Consider the following 9,300-nt stretch of genomic DNA (forward strand, 5'->3'; position numbering starts at 1 on the left):
AGAGCCTGGATTGACTTAGCCTGGAAGAGCTCCTTTGAAAGGAGGCCCTGGAGCCTCACACCCCTTTCCTTGCCAGCCCTCTGCACCCTCCCTGTGGGGATGCGTTTCTTAGGGGCACAGAGCTCCCCTGCCTTGAAGCCGAGTCCCTGGCATGAATCCCGGAGTGTGATGGGAAGCCCACAGGCGCCTGCTGGCAGGACTACCCTGGGCCTCTCTTTTCCTCACGTTCCCTTGTTGTCTTCCACTAACTGACTGTCCCTGTCTTTCCTTATGGTTGAGCTGCCTAGATTGCTGGTGACTTGACTGGCAGCAGGAAAGGCAGGCATTGCCACTTGGCCACCCATTTCACACTGCCCTGTCCCTCCAGTGCAGTTTACCTTTTCTTCTGAAATGTTTATGCCTAGAGAAGGGCTTGCCCAGAAATGTTGTCAGTGTCAAGGAGCCCCGCAGTGGATTCGCTGGGACGGGTCTGTGGTCACCTGGACGTGCTCCCGATAGGAAGCTGGTTGAGCAGGCAGTGGCGGGTACCTTGAGCATCCTCTCGTTCCCAGAATCTTGGTGAGAGGTATGGATAGTGTTTAGTTCAAAACAAAGTAAGTGGCCTAGCACGGTGGCTCATGCCTGTCATCCCAGCACTTTGGGAGGCTGAGGCGGGCAGATCATTTGAGGTCAGGAGTTCGAGACCAGCCTGGTCAACATGGTGAAACCTATCTCTACTAAAAATACAAAAACGAACTGGGCGTGGTGGTACATGCCTGTAGTCCCAGTTCCTCAGAAGGCTGAGGCAGGGGAGTTGCTTGAACCCAGGAGGCGGAGGTTGCAGTGAGCCGAGATCGCGCCACTGCACTGTAACCTGGCTGGCAGAGTGAGACTCCCTCTCAAAAAAAAAAAAAATTAAAACAAAATGATTTTGTGGGAAACTTGTGTAATTTAAGATCAGTGTTTTAATTTGGGACACTCTGTGATTTCTTAATATTCTGTTTAGTCTGAAATACCCCATCCACATAAAAGCACCGAAAATGTCGATGTCAACAATAAGTTGGTGCTGAATGAGTTCATGGCCATCCGATTTCTTCAAACCACTGACCAGTGTTAATCCTGTGAGTCCGAGGGAGAAGGCTCTCTCTGTGGTGGCTTCCAGTCTTCATGCTCTGTTCTAACTTTATTTGATCTTGAATCTGTTTATTTTAACCAGTGTGGCTGCCAATATTATTATATTTTAGTATAGAAATGATCTCAGAAAAAAGCATTTTTATGGGATATAAATAATACTCTGCAACGGTTGTATGTTTCAGGAATACTGCTGTGTTTGTGTGTGTTCATGTGTGTTAGAGGGTGTGTGTGTGGTAGGGTTTGTGTGTTATGGTGCATGTGTTTTAGGCACAATGTGTGTTAGACAGGGTGCATGTGCATGTGTTTTAGACAGGGTGTGTGTATTTTAGACAGGGTGTGTGTGTATGTTAGGGTGTGTGTGTGAGACTTTTAGACAGGATATGTGTGTGTGTGTCAGACAGGGTGTGTATATATATATGTGTTTTAGACAGGGTGTGTTTGTGTTATAGTGTGTGTATGTGTTAGGATATGTATGTGCTATGGTGTGTGTTTTAGCGGTGTGTGTGTTAAACAGAGTTTGTATTTTAGACATGGTGTAGTGTGTTTGTTAGGGTGTGTATGTTTTAGGGTATGATATATGTGTTAGGGTATGTATGTTAGCCAAGGTGTGTGTTAGAGTGTGGTGTGTGTGTATGTTGGAGTGTGTGTGTTAGACAAGGTGTGTGTGTGTTTTAGACTGTGTGTGTCTGTTAGAGAGGGTATGGATGTGTGATTTAGACAGGGTATGTGTGAGTGTTTTAGACAGTGTGTGTTTTAGACAGGGGGTGTGTGTGTGTGTGTGTGTGTGTATGTGTGTTAGGGTGTGTGTGTGTGTTTTAGACAGGGTGTGTATGTGTATGTGTTATGGTATATGTGTGTTAGGGTGAGTGTGTGTGAGATGGAAGTGCGTGTGTTTTAGGGTGTTTGTGTGTTAGGGTGTGTGTTTTAGACAGGATGAGTGTGTGTGTGTGAGAGTGTGTGTGTGTTTTAGACAGGGTGAGAGTGTTGTGTGTTTTAGGGTATATCTTAGAGTGTGTATGTTTTAGATGAGGTGTTTTTTAGACAGGGTGTGTGGTAGGGTGTGTGTGTATGTGTTAAGGTATGCATGTGTGTGCATTTGTTAGATGGGTGTGTGTGTGTTAGGGTGTGTGTGTTAGAGTGCATGTGTGTGTGTGTGTTAGACGGGTGTGTGTGTATGTGTTAGGGTATGTGTGTGTGTGTTGGGGTGTGCATGTGTGTGCGTTTGTTAGACGGGTATGTGTGTATGTGTTAGGATGTATGTGTGTGTGTTAGGGTGTGTGTGTTAGACAAGGTGTGTGTGTGTTTTAGACTGTGTGTGTCTGTTAGGGTATGTGTGTGTGTTTTAGACACTGTGTGTTAGGCTGTGTGTATTAGCGTGTGTGTTTTTGACGGTGTGTATGTGTTAGGGTATATGTGTGTTAGGGGGAGTGTGTGAGACGGGAGTGCGTGTGTTTTAGAGAGGGTGTTTGTGTGTTAGGGTGTGTATGTTTTAGACAGGATGTGTATGAGGGTGTGTGTGTTTTAGACAGGGTGAGAGTGTTGTGTGTTTTAGAGTCTATCTTAAGAGTGTGTTTTAGACAAGGTGAGAGTGTTGTGTGTTTTAGACAGGGTGTGTGGTAGGGTGTATGTGTATGTATTAGGGTGTGCATGTGTGTGCATTTGTTAGACAGGTGTGTGTGTATGTGTTAGGGTGTGTGTTAGTGTTAGGGTGTGTGTGTTAGAGTGTGTGTGTTTGTTAAATGGGTAGGTATGTATGTGTTAGGGTGTGTGTGTTAGAGTGTGCATGTGTGTGTGCTTGTTAAATGGGGGTGTGTGTATGTGTTAGGGTGTATGTGTGTGTGTTAGGGTGTGTGTGTTAGACAGGGTCTTGCTGTTGCCCAGGCTGGAGTGTGGTAGTATGCACTGCAGCCTCAGCTTCCTGGGCTTCAGTGGTCCTCCCACCTCAGCCTCCTGAGTGGCTGGGATCACAGGTGCATGCCACCATGCCCAGCTAATTTTTAAAATTGTTTATAGAGACAGGGTCTCACCACGTTGTCCAGGCTGGTCTCCAACTCCTGGACTCAAGTAGTCCTGCAGCCTCCCAAGGTGCTGGATTACAGATATGAGCCACTGTACCCAGCCAGGAAAACTACCAAGTTTTAAGGGGCAGCAAAGGAATTGTGAAGACCTGCAATTAACCCAAGACTTTGATTCTGAGCTTCTAGTGACAGATGGGTTGCAGATTCTGAGCATGGCCCTTCCTCAGGAAGAAGGTGGCAGAAGGCGATGAGAAAGCCTGGGAGCTGAGAGTGGCTTTTGGGGAGGCCCAGGAGGGCTCCCAGGAGGAGGGGGCGTACAGGCAGCAGGGGCAGCCAGCTGGCAGGAGTCTGGGGGTACTCGGACAAGGAGGCAGGGCCTGAGAGCATACCTGTTGCCAGCCGGAGAACAACTTCTTCAAGGCCTCTGCAGTGGACAGAGCTGGGGGTTCTGGGTAGGAGGGAGCGAGATTGAGACCGAGAACAAGGGAGAGGAGGCCAGTCCCGCGTGAGCTGGAGACTGTAGAGGACAGCGGAAATGCCATCGCGGTTCAGGCTGATGTTGGGGTGGAGAATGCTTTTCATCCCCATGTACTGCTTGCTTCCGCTTTCTAAAGGAACAGTTTCAAAAATACTTCCGTACGTTTTCTGACGCACAGCTCCGCCTGCATCCTCCCAGCCTCCCGGCTTGGGGCGTCTGCAGCTCTCAAATTGTCGCTAGCCTGGATTCTCCATGCCATCATTATCTGGGATCTTAATCAGTCAAGGTTTGTTCTGGAAATCATGTAGACATAAGGACTTATTTTTCAACCTACTTTTTTTTTTTGATCCTCAAATTGTGTTTTGTCTTTTAAAAATCATGAGTACGCAGTCATTATGAAGAGCTCAGAAAATTCACTGTCAATGGAGCATTGATGGTTTGTTTTGGCAATTCTCTGAAAATTCTTACACAGTTTGTGGAACATTTGCATTCGTGTCCCTTTTTCAAAGCCACTATTGTAGAAATGCAAATCTCTGAGTTCTGAGATGCTGAATGTTGGATGATTAATGATATTGAAATTTAAGAATGAACTCCCGGTATGTATTTGACATGGAAAACTCGGTGCGAGAATCATTAGAAACCATTGAGCACAGCTTGGCGGGGAACAGAAAGGCTGTGATTGAGGCACCCGGTGGTGGGGGCAGGTCGCACGTGGACAGGTGTGCAGATGTGCGGCTGCCTCCTGGTGCTGGGCTGTGGGAGGCAGGACCTACTGCCATCAAGTATCTGGCTCTGTTTGACCATAGGTGTTCAGAACTCATGATAATAATGCATCAGCCTTGATGACTTGCTTGCTCCAAGCGCACCCCACTGCGCGTTTCAGAGAGCGAAATGAGCAGCAGCTTTGTTCTGAGTCTCGCTTTGCCACCGCTTCACTGGTGCCTGCGTGTAGCTGTGCTGTGAGCTGGACACGTTCTTTCTGGTTTGTAGCTGAGGAAACCAGTGTGACTGCCATCAAGAGCTTAGGTAGCTGAGGCTGCTGGGCAGTGTATCAGAGGCCGATCTGGCACCGCTAGAATGGGTCCCCTGCCTTCAGGGAGTGCACGCCTCTCTGCGGCAGAACGCTGGGTGCCTGGGACCTGGGCGACCTTGTGCCCCCCTGCTTGTGTGAGCTCCTGGCCAGGGCAGGCAGGGCAGCAGGCACCCTGGTCCAGTGTGGTTCATGCCCTGAGAGGGATGGACCGGGCACGAAAGCCCCCTCAGGGATGTGGAGGCCAAGGGAGGCTGCCCCCAGAAAGGGGCCGAGGCTGAAACAGCTCTGCGAGGGGGCGCAGAGGAGGGATGGGGGCCTCCCGCGGTGCGGCCCTGCCAGCTGGGGCCCTGACCTGCGACGCAGGCTTTGGGTCACAGTGGGTTTCAGCGAGCACGGGCTTTGCTGTCGGGGAACTTTATGTGTCCTCTGTGTTTTTGTGAACTTTATCTGAGCTCTTTGCCAGTCCTTAGAACGGGGGGACTGAAGGAGTGACCGGGCGATTGGCATTACCAAGCAAACTCTGAGGTTTGGGCTGAAACTGTCATGTTGTGGCCACTTAGCATCCTTCTCTGCTGATTTCATGAGAACATGGCAAAAAATGGGCACTTCGGGGAAAATTGTAATGAAAATTACAGTTAATTTTAAGAAATCAAAATAAGACAAAAATCCACTGAGGTGTATCCGTATCAGGCCTTGAGTTTTTAAACTAGTTTACTTTCGGCCACCTAATCAGTGCGACGCTGGGTGTGCTGGCCTTTCAGCCGCGGGGCATTATTTTCATGTCTGCTTCTCTCTCCTTTCCCCCTTTTTAGGAAAACAAATAGAAATAGAAAAGATAAATTCTGCCTCACAGGGAGCTGGGCACAGGTGATGCGGAGATCGAAGGGCACAGGCCAGGCCTTTGGGAGCCCCCGGACAGCTCAGGCGCCTTTCCCTCCGAGACGGCACTGGGCCTGCGGGCTCTTGGTCGTGTGCGGGGGCCCTGAGCCCGGCCGCCTCATAGCGGCTTTGTTCTCGCTGGACCCCGGGCCTCCTGTCTCCCTTAGCCCTGACTGTCCTCTCCTCCGTCTCTGCTCGGTGTCCTCTGGCCGCCTTCATTTCAGTGCTGCGATCCGGACTCAGAACCCCGCATGGTTCCGTGCTGAGACGCAGCTGCACAGCTCGAGATTTTACCTTGAAACTCAGTGTTCAATGTTACTGTCATTTTCCGGCTTTCACCAATGCTCTGTACTTTCAAAAGGAGTAGTAAAGCTTATTGTAACATATTTGTTTTTTATAAAATACGTAAATGACCTAAATCTGCTTATTTGTGTTCCATCTAAAATAGCATTTATAAAGAGTTACGTAAAGTTGGCTTAAGTGTCTTAATGTTAGTTGTTTAGTGATGGTCATTAACTGGGGGAGTTTGTTTTTTTCCTGTATACAACAACGTTCTCATAAGGTTCAAATCAGCTCTTTGACCTGGTATTTATTTGAGATGTCAGGATTTATTATTATGAAGCCATTGCCTTCAGAGCCTTTCCCTAAAAGAAGTTTTGTGATTGGGGCCATTTGTTTTTTAACCTGTAAATGCTTAGACCATTTTCTTAGATTGCTTCCATAATCTGGTTGTTTAGGTGATGTCTTCATTCATTCAGCCTGCTATAATAAAATACCTCAGGGTGGATGATAGGTAAACAACAGAAATGTCTTGCTTACAGTTCTGGAGGCTGGAAAGTTCAAGATCAAGATGCCAGCGCGCATGGTGTCTGGGGAGGACTGTGCCCGCTTCATAGATGGTGCCCTCTTGCTCTGTCTTCACTGCTGGAAGTGGAAGGGATCTCACTTGAACCTCTTTTATAAGGGCACTAATCCTATTCCTGAGAGTCCATAACTTAATCACTTCCTGGAGGCCCCACCTCTTAATGCTATCACGTCGGGTATTAGATTCCAGCATGTGAATTTTGGGGGGTACGCCAGCATTCAGACCGCAGCAGCTGCTAAAGCCAAGAGAATACCTTTCGCTCTAAGAGCTAAAGGTTTTAATTAGTTTGCATTCATAGCCAAGGGTATTCCTTTTTAAATATCTATGAGTTTTCCTAGGAAATTTGCGGAAATTGGCTGCTTATTAAAACCGTGTTTCTCAGTGACTTGTAGATTCAGTAGGGTGTGTGAAATGCTGTTGGAGTTTCAGGGAAGGCTGTGGAGTCTGTTCGAAGCACGCTTAGGGTTTCCGTGTGCTGTCCTGAAAGCCTTTCTCACCTCTTCACTAGGGTAAGGCTCTATCGAGGGAAGTTCCTCCCTCCCTGTTAGATAGTGTGATGCAGAATTCTTGATGCTCTTCATTTTCACATGGACTGAATCCAAATCAGGTGGGGCTGATTCTTACAGCCCTGTGTCCCCAGCCCAGTCTCACACAGCACAATGCAAACCCTCCTTCCCCATCCTGGTCTCACACAGCACAACGCAAACCCTCCTGCCACAGGATCGCCACGTTGCCCGCCTGGCCCTGTCTCTGCCCAACACCTGCAGTCTCGATGTGGCCACGCAGGAGCGAAGGCTGCCTTCGTCCACAGCTCGGTCTCATGCACTTCTCTAGCACTGCCTTGTTTTTGTGACAGGATCGGGGGATGGGGGAAGGCAAGGTCAATTTGTTCTTTATGATGTTATAGTGGATAAAGAGTTTCAGAACATTTGAGAAGGTGCTAGAGGAAACTGGAGTCATGGAAAGCAGAGGTTTTCATTGGTAAACCAGAGAGATGAGGAGTTTTAGATTTTTTTTTTTTTTTTTTTTTGAGACGGAGTCTCCCTCTTATTCTCCAGGCTGGAGTGCAGTGGCGTGATCTTGGATTACTGCATCCTCGGCCTCCTGGGTTCAAGCAATTCTCCTGCCTCAGCCTTCTGAGTAGCTAGGATTACAGGCACACACCACCACACCCGGCTAATTTTTGTGCTTTTAGTAGAAAAGAGATTTTGCCATGTTGGCCAGGCTGGTCTCAAACTCCTGACCTCAGGTGATCTGCCTGCTTTGGTCTCCCAAAGTGCTGGGATTGCAGGCACGAGCCACCGTGCCTGGCCGAGGAGTTTTAGTTTTTGTAGTGCCTGACGCTTTTTACATGTTGAAAGGCAACTCTTTGATGGTAATGGTGGCGCTGCTGATGGTGGAGATGGAAGGTTAGGGTCCTGATAGAGACATCTGGTGTGGGCTGCAGTGAGCCCAGTTTTCTGAGTGACAGGGACTAGGGTGTGACTGCTGAAGAGTGAAGATCTTCCGTGCCCTTCATCTCCTGCGGGCTTCTTATCCTTGGTCTTGCAGCATCAGGATGGGGCCAGGGTGTCTGCCCTGGAGGGTAGACTTGGAAGGAGGACTGCAGGGCGCAGATGTCCTATCAGCGTGGCCTTCAGCATGGGGAGCCCTGGGGCTTTGAAGCAGATGCTTTATTCGAGGCCCGTGATTCTTTTCTAAATACAGACATAGACGTGAGCATCCCCAGAGGCTGTTGTTGAGAGAGGGTGTCTGTCTGCAGGTCCGGGCTGTTGCAGTGGGGTGATGAAGAGCAGAGGCTGTCTGACAGCTCAGAGGGTGCAGAGGCATCTCTGAGCAGCAGCTCCGGTGGAGGACCTGGCCTGGAAGTGCTCACACCCCACTGTGGTCCTCCTCTGTCCCAGGCAGGGATGGGGGTGGCAGGTGGAGCTTGGTGGGGCTGTCCCCACTGGGTCCGCTCTGTAGCTTCCGAGAACGGTTGGATTGTCTGTCTGCTTTTACATCTTTCTGTGATTTGGATCCCTTTTGTTCTTCTCCAGTCCTTGGTAGGATTTGGTAAAACATCGTTTCTCAGTGGTTCAGGAAGGCAGGGGTGGGGCTGTGTCCATGCTTGCACAGCCTAGTGTGACCACATGAGCTCACTGCTCTGTGACTGGCTTGATGCGGCCGAGGCTCAGGAAAGAGCTGGGGTGTCCTGGGGTGAGGGAGGAGCAGCACCAGCAGGCCCATGCCCCAGGCCGCCGCAGGGACCATCCTGGCCCAAATGTGTGACGGAGGAGGGCGTCTGGGGTGGGGACATATCCCACTCTTCTCGCTTTGTGTTCAGGCCCCCAGCCTATTTATGCCATGATGTCTTGATGTCTCCACGCTCAGCTGCCAGCTCTTCTGCTGAGGGAAGAAGTCACAAGGCCCGTGGCCCTGGCCTGAGCATGGACGTGGCTTTCTTGGTTCTTCTTGGCTGTGGTTTCCTTGAACTCTCCCTGGTCTCTAGGTCCTAATGCATGAGAATCACGTGTCGGGAGAATGTTTCTTGTGTTCACCAGTGTTTCCATTTCTTTGGAAGGTACATGGATGCTGTTACGGGTGGATTTGGTGGACTGATTTGCATGGTGGTGGCCTAAAGGATTGCATTTTCTAAGGAGGTGGTGTTTTAAATGCCTTGGCCAGGAGATTGCAGGGTGCCCTGGGCCACGTGTGTAGTTCTCTGGAATGATTTCACTCTGGAGTTGTGCTGAGGGAATTATTTCAGGCTTTAGTACTGTCTTCAAGAAGACAAGAGCAATTCAGATCTGCGTTGAGTTGCTCATGCACCCGTGAGAGACGGCACAGTGTTCCTTACCAGTGTCCCACTCAGGGCATTTAGGCTTCACCTGGGGCAGGGGCAGGGGCAGGGGCAGGGGCAGGGGCAGGGGCT

The 9,300-nt window shown here is 49.5% G+C and overlaps 1 protein-coding gene across 6 annotated transcripts in view; it reads left to right on the top strand.

Moving 5' to 3' along the window:
• Positions 1–9,300, top strand: part of HDAC4 (histone deacetylase 4) — a 340,829-nt gene that overhangs the window by 50,485 nt on the left and 281,044 nt on the right. The gene's annotated exons all lie outside the window — the stretch shown is intronic.

This window comes from Saimiri boliviensis, chromosome 5, assembly GCF_048565385.1.
Source record: "Saimiri boliviensis isolate mSaiBol1 chromosome 5, mSaiBol1.pri, whole genome shotgun sequence".
Lineage (NCBI taxonomy): Eukaryota > Metazoa > Chordata > Mammalia > Primates > Cebidae > Saimiri > Saimiri boliviensis.